General features: G+C 45.4%; 1 long non-coding RNA gene across 1 annotated transcript; it reads left to right on the forward strand.

The window, feature by feature from the left end:
* The first annotated feature begins 11 nt into the window (after positions 1-11).
* LOC135980197 (uncharacterized) lies at positions 12-7,637 on the forward strand. Its single transcript, XR_010597386.1, has 2 exons — positions 12-1,057; positions 3,339-7,637. It is a non-coding gene; the product is annotated as an uncharacterized LOC135980197 (long non-coding RNA).
* The last annotated feature ends 324 nt before the right edge of the window (positions 7,638-7,961 follow it).

Here is a 7,961-nt window from a genome sequence, read left to right on the forward strand (position 1 = left end):
GGGGTAGTGTTTTGAAAGGCATCCTTGGAGCCCAACTCCCACTGACTAACGGTGCCTTTGAAAATTTACTCATAAGTCTTTTTAAATTCCCAATTCCTGGTGCAGCTGACAAGCAATTTTGTTGCAACTCTTTGAAATATAAACTACTCTAAGCTGTCTGGTTCTGGGTCTTAACTTTGGAAAGGAACATCTTCTGGAGTATAATTCACTTCCTTAATAATTAAGTCATGCATAATTAGACTTGGCAGAATTTGACTTTGTCAGTTTGATGGATAATATAAAAAATGTTTGTTTTTTAAGCATTTTTCTGACTTTAATCTATAACTTTTCACAGCTGCAGGAAATTATGGGGTATTTCAGACAATAGGAAGGTCAGCGAATAATTATTAATCACTGTAGATGTTGAGATTCAGAAAGTTAAAGCTTTGTAACTGCTAAAACACAACTAGTCAACATCACTTGTCAAAATACACAAAGTAAATTTGAGCCTTGACTCAAATTCTAGCAAGTTCTCAAGCAGCATTTTTCTTTCTTTGCCTATATGTATATTTTGATTATTATAGATGGGAATATTTGTGTTGATTTGTGTGTATATGGTGAAATTGACATTTACCAATAAAAATCTACCACTTCCAAGCCTATGCATAATTAAATATGTTTGAATAGAGAACATGTGAGAAGTGACAAAGGTTAGAGCAAAGAGTGATCCTTTCTTACACCAACATAGAACTTGTATTCTAAAAGAGCTTGGGTTGTGGATCCGGAGACCACTTCTTCCCATCCTGTGAATTAGTGAGAATTATTTTAACACAAACTGCACTGCAGCAGTAATTGTTCCATCAGATCCTCCTTGAGCAGTGGGAACAGAACCTTCGTTTTTCTTTTGCAGAATCCTAAAACAAAAGAGCAGATTGAAAACCTGGTACGGAATGGGATGAACAAGGAGCTGCGGGATCGCCTCTGTTGCAGGCTGACCTTTGGGACTGCTGGACTTTGTTCTGCCATGGGGGCAGGCTTTTGCTACATTAATGACCTTACAGTGATCCAGTCAACACAGGTAACTTGGGTAGCACTATACAGTCAGACTTTTGGTTTATACTTTCATAGTAATCATCTTGATCACTTCAAATTATGCCTTTCATCTTCAAAATTCACAATGCATTTAAACTTACTTGAAGCTATATATATGAATTGCGTCACCCATCACTGAAATCCAGCCTCATGGGTGGGATGTGGCAACTGTTCAACAGTCCACAGAAACACCAAAAGGACAGGAAGTGTAAAATTACTCATCCAGCTAAACCTGCCCAAGGCATCTTAGGTAGGCCAGATGTAATTACCTAAAGTGAAGTTTTGCCAGTGAGCTAAAGCTTTTTGTGTTAACTTCAGGGGACTCATCTGATATTACATGAGCAACCAAAATGCTCTTGTTTGCAAGTCTTTGAAAGATATAGAAAATTCCTTCTCATTATTTATATTCTCTATTTTCAGGGTTTCTATACCCCTCCTTCCCCATCATGTGAGCAGCAATCTGGTGGGGGGGGAGGGCGCTTGCCCTTTTGAGAGGGTCTGAGTGTGATGAAGTGGGAATGTTTCTTAATATTTTGTATGATTACTGTGCATGTCTCCGTTTCCCCTATGTGCTGCATGTTGAACTAGGTGCTGGGAAGAGTTGTTTACTTGATAGCAGCCTTCAACTACCTGAAGGGGGGTTCCAAAGAGAATGGAGCTCGGCTGTTCTCAGTGGTGGCAAATGACAGAACAAGGAGCAATGGTCTTAAGTTGCAGTGGGGGAGGTCCAGGTTGGATATTAGGAAACACTATTTCTCTAGGAGGGTGGTGAAGCACTGGAATGCGTTACCTAGGGAGGTGGTGGAATCTCCTTCCTTGGAGGTTTTTAAGGCTTGACAAAGCCCTGGCTGGGATGATTTAGTTGGGGATTGGTCCTGCTTTGAGCAGGGAGTTGGACTAGATGACCTCTTGAGGTCCCTTCCAACCCTGATATTCTATGATTCTATGATTCTACTCTGGCAGAGTCTCAGCAGAATATGGCCACTCCAATGGCTGGACATGTGGTGCCTGGCAACTAATGACCCTGGACTGTCCCCAACCCCCGCAGGAAGCCAGCTGGTTTTGTCCAGGTGTGGACAGAGAGCTAAGGTAGATAAGCAGGTGACCTTGTTCAGACCAGGAAGAGGAACAAAGGATGGAGGAGAGACCCTTGGGGTTGTATAGTGTGGGCTGCTGGAAGCAGGAGACACGCTTCTGGACTGGGGACAAAGGAGGAGGGGTAGGACTGACCCAGGTGGACTATGCTGTAACGTTTTCTATTCTCGATGCTAAGTAAGGACTTTCTATGCTGTGTTCCAGATATGTAATAAACCCTTCTATTTTTACAATGCTATCTGAGTCACTGAGGTTGGGGGTGCATTGCTTCCTTTGGATGTGCAAGTCTCCCCCCAGGTGGCCAATTCGAGTGGACTCACTGAGTGAAATGGGTGCTGAAGGCTCTGAAGTTCGGACCCAGGAGGCAGTGAAGCTAAGGGGTTAACACACTAAAAGGCTTCTCCCAGGGACTGTTCCAGAGCTGTGCAAGGCCCCAGACCTGTGAAGCCTTAACATTGAGGTTCTCTCCCTGCCCCTCATTTGAGCCAGCATCTGGAAAAGTCCTGCCCCTTTGGATGGGGAGCTGAGAACATGCATACTTCATGCATATCACAAACTGTAAAGCAGGAGGTGGATGGGAACACACATTGAGATGCATGGAGCAGTTCACATGTCTCAGATCTATTGTTTTAGATTATATTAATCTCCGTGGGGTGTTTGCATGCTGAGAACATCACATTGAAACGAATGTGCCACTTCACACCTTTCAGACCCTCCTATGCTGTCAGTGGATGTGTAAAGGAGCCCTTCCCATCCTCACTTCCTCTTTAAAGGACACTTCTGACTGCTCTAAAATCTGCATGCTTGCATTGGGTTTCTTGAAATTACCTGTGACTTGTGGGAGTGCAGAGTAGGGTTGGTGATTCAAACTTGGGGTCACGTGAACTAGGGTTTCCGGAGATATAACCTGGGAGGGGAAAATAGCCATTTTTCAAAAAAAATTGGTGCGTTTTGGGTTTTTTGTGCCGAGGTAGAGATCAAACTGTTGCTGTGATGCAGGTCAAAATGGTCTCAGTCAGTTTTGATCTCAGGTTTTGCATGGCACCTGCTAATTCTCTGGGGGACTCTGGAAAAATTGCTGCCCCAACAGACCCACTCCTTTGCTGTATTTGGCCCTGCATCAACTTCTGCCTTAATTCCCCCTGCCTTCTTTTTGCCTCTTCTGTGTGTAGTAGTGTCCTGGCTACTTCCTGATCTCTGGACAGATGAATGTGGTGTTTCCAAAGACACACAGCATGGAAGTTGATCGCTGACGGAAAAGAAGGATGTGCGCTGCCTGGGTTGGCAGCATGTGGATTCTTGGTGATTCCTGGATCATGAGGTTGCAGAAGTTTGCAGGAGAGCAAGAAGTACACCATGGCTTGGGGATTGCTGGCTACAGGCTGATCTGGGTGAAGAGAGTTGGCTTGCATTAGCATCATGTTTTACCCACTCTGCAGCATCTAACTAGTGACTTAAGAGGTTGTGATCTATTGGACCTCATGGTGATTCACTCAGGTGGAAATAATCTGTTTTTTTTTATTCCTGGTATACACCTCAAACCATGTCTGATAGCAGATTTGGACGGCATCAGAAATGTGTGTCCAGGAGCTGTGTAATAGTTTTCTCTGGTTTGGCTGAACATTTGAATAATCAATACAGTGACAATATGAAAGCTGTTAAGAGTCAGAACAATATTAATCAGGAAATGGGCAGGTGTGTGGCTACCCAGGAAATGTATACTGCAGGGGTCGGCAACCTTTCAGAAGTGGTGTGCCGAGTCTTCATTTATTCACTCTGATTTAAGGTTTTGCGTGCCAGTAATACACTTTAACGTTTTTAGAAGGTCTCTTTCTATACCTCTATAATATATAACTAAACTAATGTTGTATGTAAAGTAAATAAGGCTTTTAAAATGTTTAAGAAGCTTAATTTAAAATTAAATGAAAATGCAAAGCCCCCGGGACCGGTGGCCAGGACCCAGGCAGTGTGAGTGCCACTGAAAATGAGCTTGCGCGCTGCCTTTGGCACGTGTGCCATAGGTTGTCTACCCCTGGTATATTGTATGACACAAAAACATTATTCTTTGAGTGATTGCACATGTCCATTCCACTTTAGATCCGTGCATGCCTCGTGCATGGCTGTTGGGGAACTTTTCCCCTCCCTAGTACGGGTTGAAGCGGTTTGAGTGTTCTGTCGCTGCATGCCACTGCATGCTGGTATAAGAGGGTAGAGCTGCCCCTGACCCCTCCCAGTTTCTTCTTACCGTCATGGTAATTGGAAGTCTTGCTATTGTCAGTTTATTTCCCTCACTCTTTGCATAAAGTCTGTTTCTTGTTCAGTAGTTAGTTACAGTGTATAGTTAATGATAGGTTTTAGTTTTTGATCTCTTTTGGACCAAATTTGATTCTCTGGTCCGGAACTGGTAGAGAGAGTCATACCTCTCTCTCTCTCTGAGGTTTAAGTCATAAAAACATAAAAATGGCCATACTTCAGATCATAGGTCCATCTAACAGGTTCCTGTCTTCCCACAGTGGCCAATGCCAGGTTCTTCAGACGGAATGACAGAACAGGTAATCATCAAGTGAACAGGAGTCTGGTAGAGGGCAAATATACTGGTCACTGGATGAGTAGTTTTCTGTTCCCTGCGTGACCAGAGCAGTGGCTGCACTAGAGTAATCAGGAACCTGTTAGAACCAGTTAAGGCAGGCAGGCTAATTAGGACACCTGGAGCCAATTAAGAAGAAGCTTCTAGAATCAATTAAGGCAGGCTAATCAGGGCACCTGGGTTTTAAAAAGGAGCTCACTTCAGTTTGTGGCGAGAGTGTGAGGAGCTGGGAGCAAGAGGCGCAAGGAGCTGAGAGTGAGAGGGTGTGCTGCTGGAGGACTGAGGAGCACCAGCGTTATCAGACACCAGGAGGAAGGTCCTGTGGTGAGAATAAGGAAGATGTTTGGAGGAGGCCATGGGGAAGTAGCCCAGGGAGTTGTAGCTGTCATGCAGCTGTTACAGGAGGCACTCTAGACAGCTGCAGTCCACAGGGCCCTGGCCTAGAACCTGGAATAGAGGGCGGGCTTGGGTTCCCCCCAAACCTCCCAATTGACCTGGACTGTGGGTTCTTCCAGAGGGGAAGGTCTCTGGGCTGTTCCCCAACCCACATGGTGAATCTCTGAGGCAAGAAAAATCCGCCAATAAGCGCAGGACCCACCAAGATAGAGGAGGAACTTTGTCACACCTGTTATAGTCTTGGCCTTCACAACATCCTCTGGCAAAGAGTTTCACAGGTTGACTGTGTGTTGTGTGAAAAAATAGTTCTTTTTGTTTGTTTTTAAACCTCCTGTTTTAAGTCCTGCTAGCCATGTGCCAGGCCAGTGCCGGTCAGTGACCCACACCCCAGCTTCCTAAAATGTTGGGGGAGTTTCACATTAGTGAGAAATATCACCTTTTATAGACGTTTTAAACCTCACTCAAAAAAAATAGAGCTGTGAGACTTAAATATTTCCTTATGGAGGCAGCACTCCATTGGAGCTGTTGGGTTCAGAGTGCGCTCCAAGTGCGGCTCCATCTGTACAGAGTGTACCTCCTGAGAGGCCTTGGCACTGTGTTCTGTATCTCTAGAACTGATGAAGAGACCCAGATCTGCCAAGGACATGGTCTGTTGTCCAGAAAGACCTTCGGTACCCAGGCCATCTAAAAGCAAGAATTCTGAGAGGGACTCTGAAGGGAAGCATTCTCCAGCATGCTAATCTGCTTCAAAAGGGGGTTTGTCAAGCCCAGAACCTGTGCCAGATCTGCTGAGGCCGATTCCTGAAGTGTCTGTGTCGGACCCAAGATCCAATTTCGATATTGACTACACCAGAAGGGTACACTGCCACTAGAGAATTACCGAACCTCTTGGTACCAGTGTCTCTTGTGGTTCAGGAAGGGTTTCAGCCCTCACTGGAAACTGGTCCCTACACCACCTCTGCAAAAGCATACAGTACTGATGCTACTTCTGGTGCCTAGGAGTCCTGTACATTCTAGGGGCTTGCCACCGTTAATATCCCTGTTGCCACCATTTCTGGGTTTGGCTTACTGGTCTCCTGTCCGCAGGGTTCTGCTCCACCATTATCGCATGATTGAGTCATCTTCGTTGGATCTGGAAATGGGTCCTATTGTGTCCCACACCAGGTGGGAAGCTTTCCCTGCATCAGAGCCCCGTGGGGTCTGTGGATGTCCCAGCAGTGGGCACATCTCAAGGGGCAATGGCCTATGTAACCATGGGACTTTCCATCACCATGTCAGTGGCTATTCTGGACACGGTGGGATGTCTCTCCTGCTGCTAGGACGTCTCCTCACTTGTCTGAGCTGGCTTCATCAAAGATCATCTGCACTGCAGACAACATTCTCTGACCAGGACTGAGCAACTGGAAGATGTTCAGACAGCTCCTCCACTACAAGAGGCAGACTAGCCATTGCCTCAGTGTCCTGGTGTGTTTGTGTTCCTCATCGCCAGATGAGGTGGTGAACTTTTCTTGACCACAAGAAGATAACAAGGCTCACTAAGAACTGCTTAAAAGGATGGCAGCAGTTTTACACATTCAAGGGAAGAGATCTGCAGACCCTCCACTTAACAGCGGCGATGCTTTGTGGCTAACACCAGTAGAAATGACTTGCTTGAAAGATATGAAGGAGGTGCTTCTGAACAGCAGAAAGCTTCCATTAGGCATGCTTACCTGGCCAAATGGAAACGTTTCTCTATTTGATCTCAGCAGAGAAATGTGTCTCCAGTGCATGCTTCCATTAACCACATTTTGGATTATTTGTTGCACCTAAAACATTAAGGCCTGACAGTTAGTTAGTTCCATTAAAGTACATTTGGCAGCCATTGCAGCATTCCACCCTCCAGTGGGTGAGTGCTCACTTTTTTTCCAACCCCATAACTATCAGATTTCTAAAAGGGTTGGACAGATTATAGCTTCAGGTGCAAGTATTTGTTTCCCCATTGGATCCTAACCTGGGCCTAACAAAATTAATGGAGCCTCCCTTTGAATCTTAACTGTGCATTTCCTGTTTCTCAGAAGTTTGAGTTTTGCTCATTTCAGTATTCTGCAAGAGGACGATATACTGCCAAGCAATCTTAACTCTGCATTAACATTTTTTTGCCATTGAACCTTGAAAGTGTTACACAGCCTGGGCCCAGGGTATTGAAAAGATTGTCTAAAGCTCTAGGCCAAAGGCCATGGTTGACAACTGCTTTCCTCTGGCACACCGGCATTCCCAACCGTAAGAGTATAAAGATTATCTGTGCGGGAGACGGAATCTTCTCCAGGAGTGGTCCAAGACTGGGAAATGAGCTCCCCCAGGAACTAAGAACCGTCACAAACTGCACAGCGTTTTGCGTGAAGTGCCAGGTGCATTTCTTGACCTTGCCTTCTCTAATGTAAATCTATAGCAAAAGGTATGTTTGGTTAATTAAAAAAAAAAAAAAAAACTCCTACCAAAACAACAATAAGTGACTGTCTGTAGTGTGTTTGTTTGTGTTTGAGGGTTACTTGCTGTGTGCCGAGCTTGTGTTTGTCAGTCTGTTTGTTTGTTTTGGTTGTTTGAAGGACCGTGTGCTGTGGCTGGCAGTTGGAAGCTGTGAGCTTCAAAGGAAGGTTTGAAAGCTAGAAGCCTCTGGTAAGTGGCTGAGCCTTAATCAGTGGGCGGGGCATTCGTACAGGCCAGGGCTTTATAAAGCAGCGCACAAGCGACCAGGGAGCTTTTGCGACCAGGGGCTGCTAACAGGGAGTTTCGCAAGGGAGTTTGGAAGGGGAGCAGGAAGGGGGCAAGGGTC

The sequence above is a fragment of the Chrysemys picta genome, unplaced genomic scaffold (assembly GCF_011386835.1).
Source record: "Chrysemys picta bellii isolate R12L10 unplaced genomic scaffold, ASM1138683v2 scaf2177, whole genome shotgun sequence".
NCBI classification, from domain to species: Eukaryota; Metazoa; Chordata; order Testudines; family Emydidae; genus Chrysemys; species Chrysemys picta.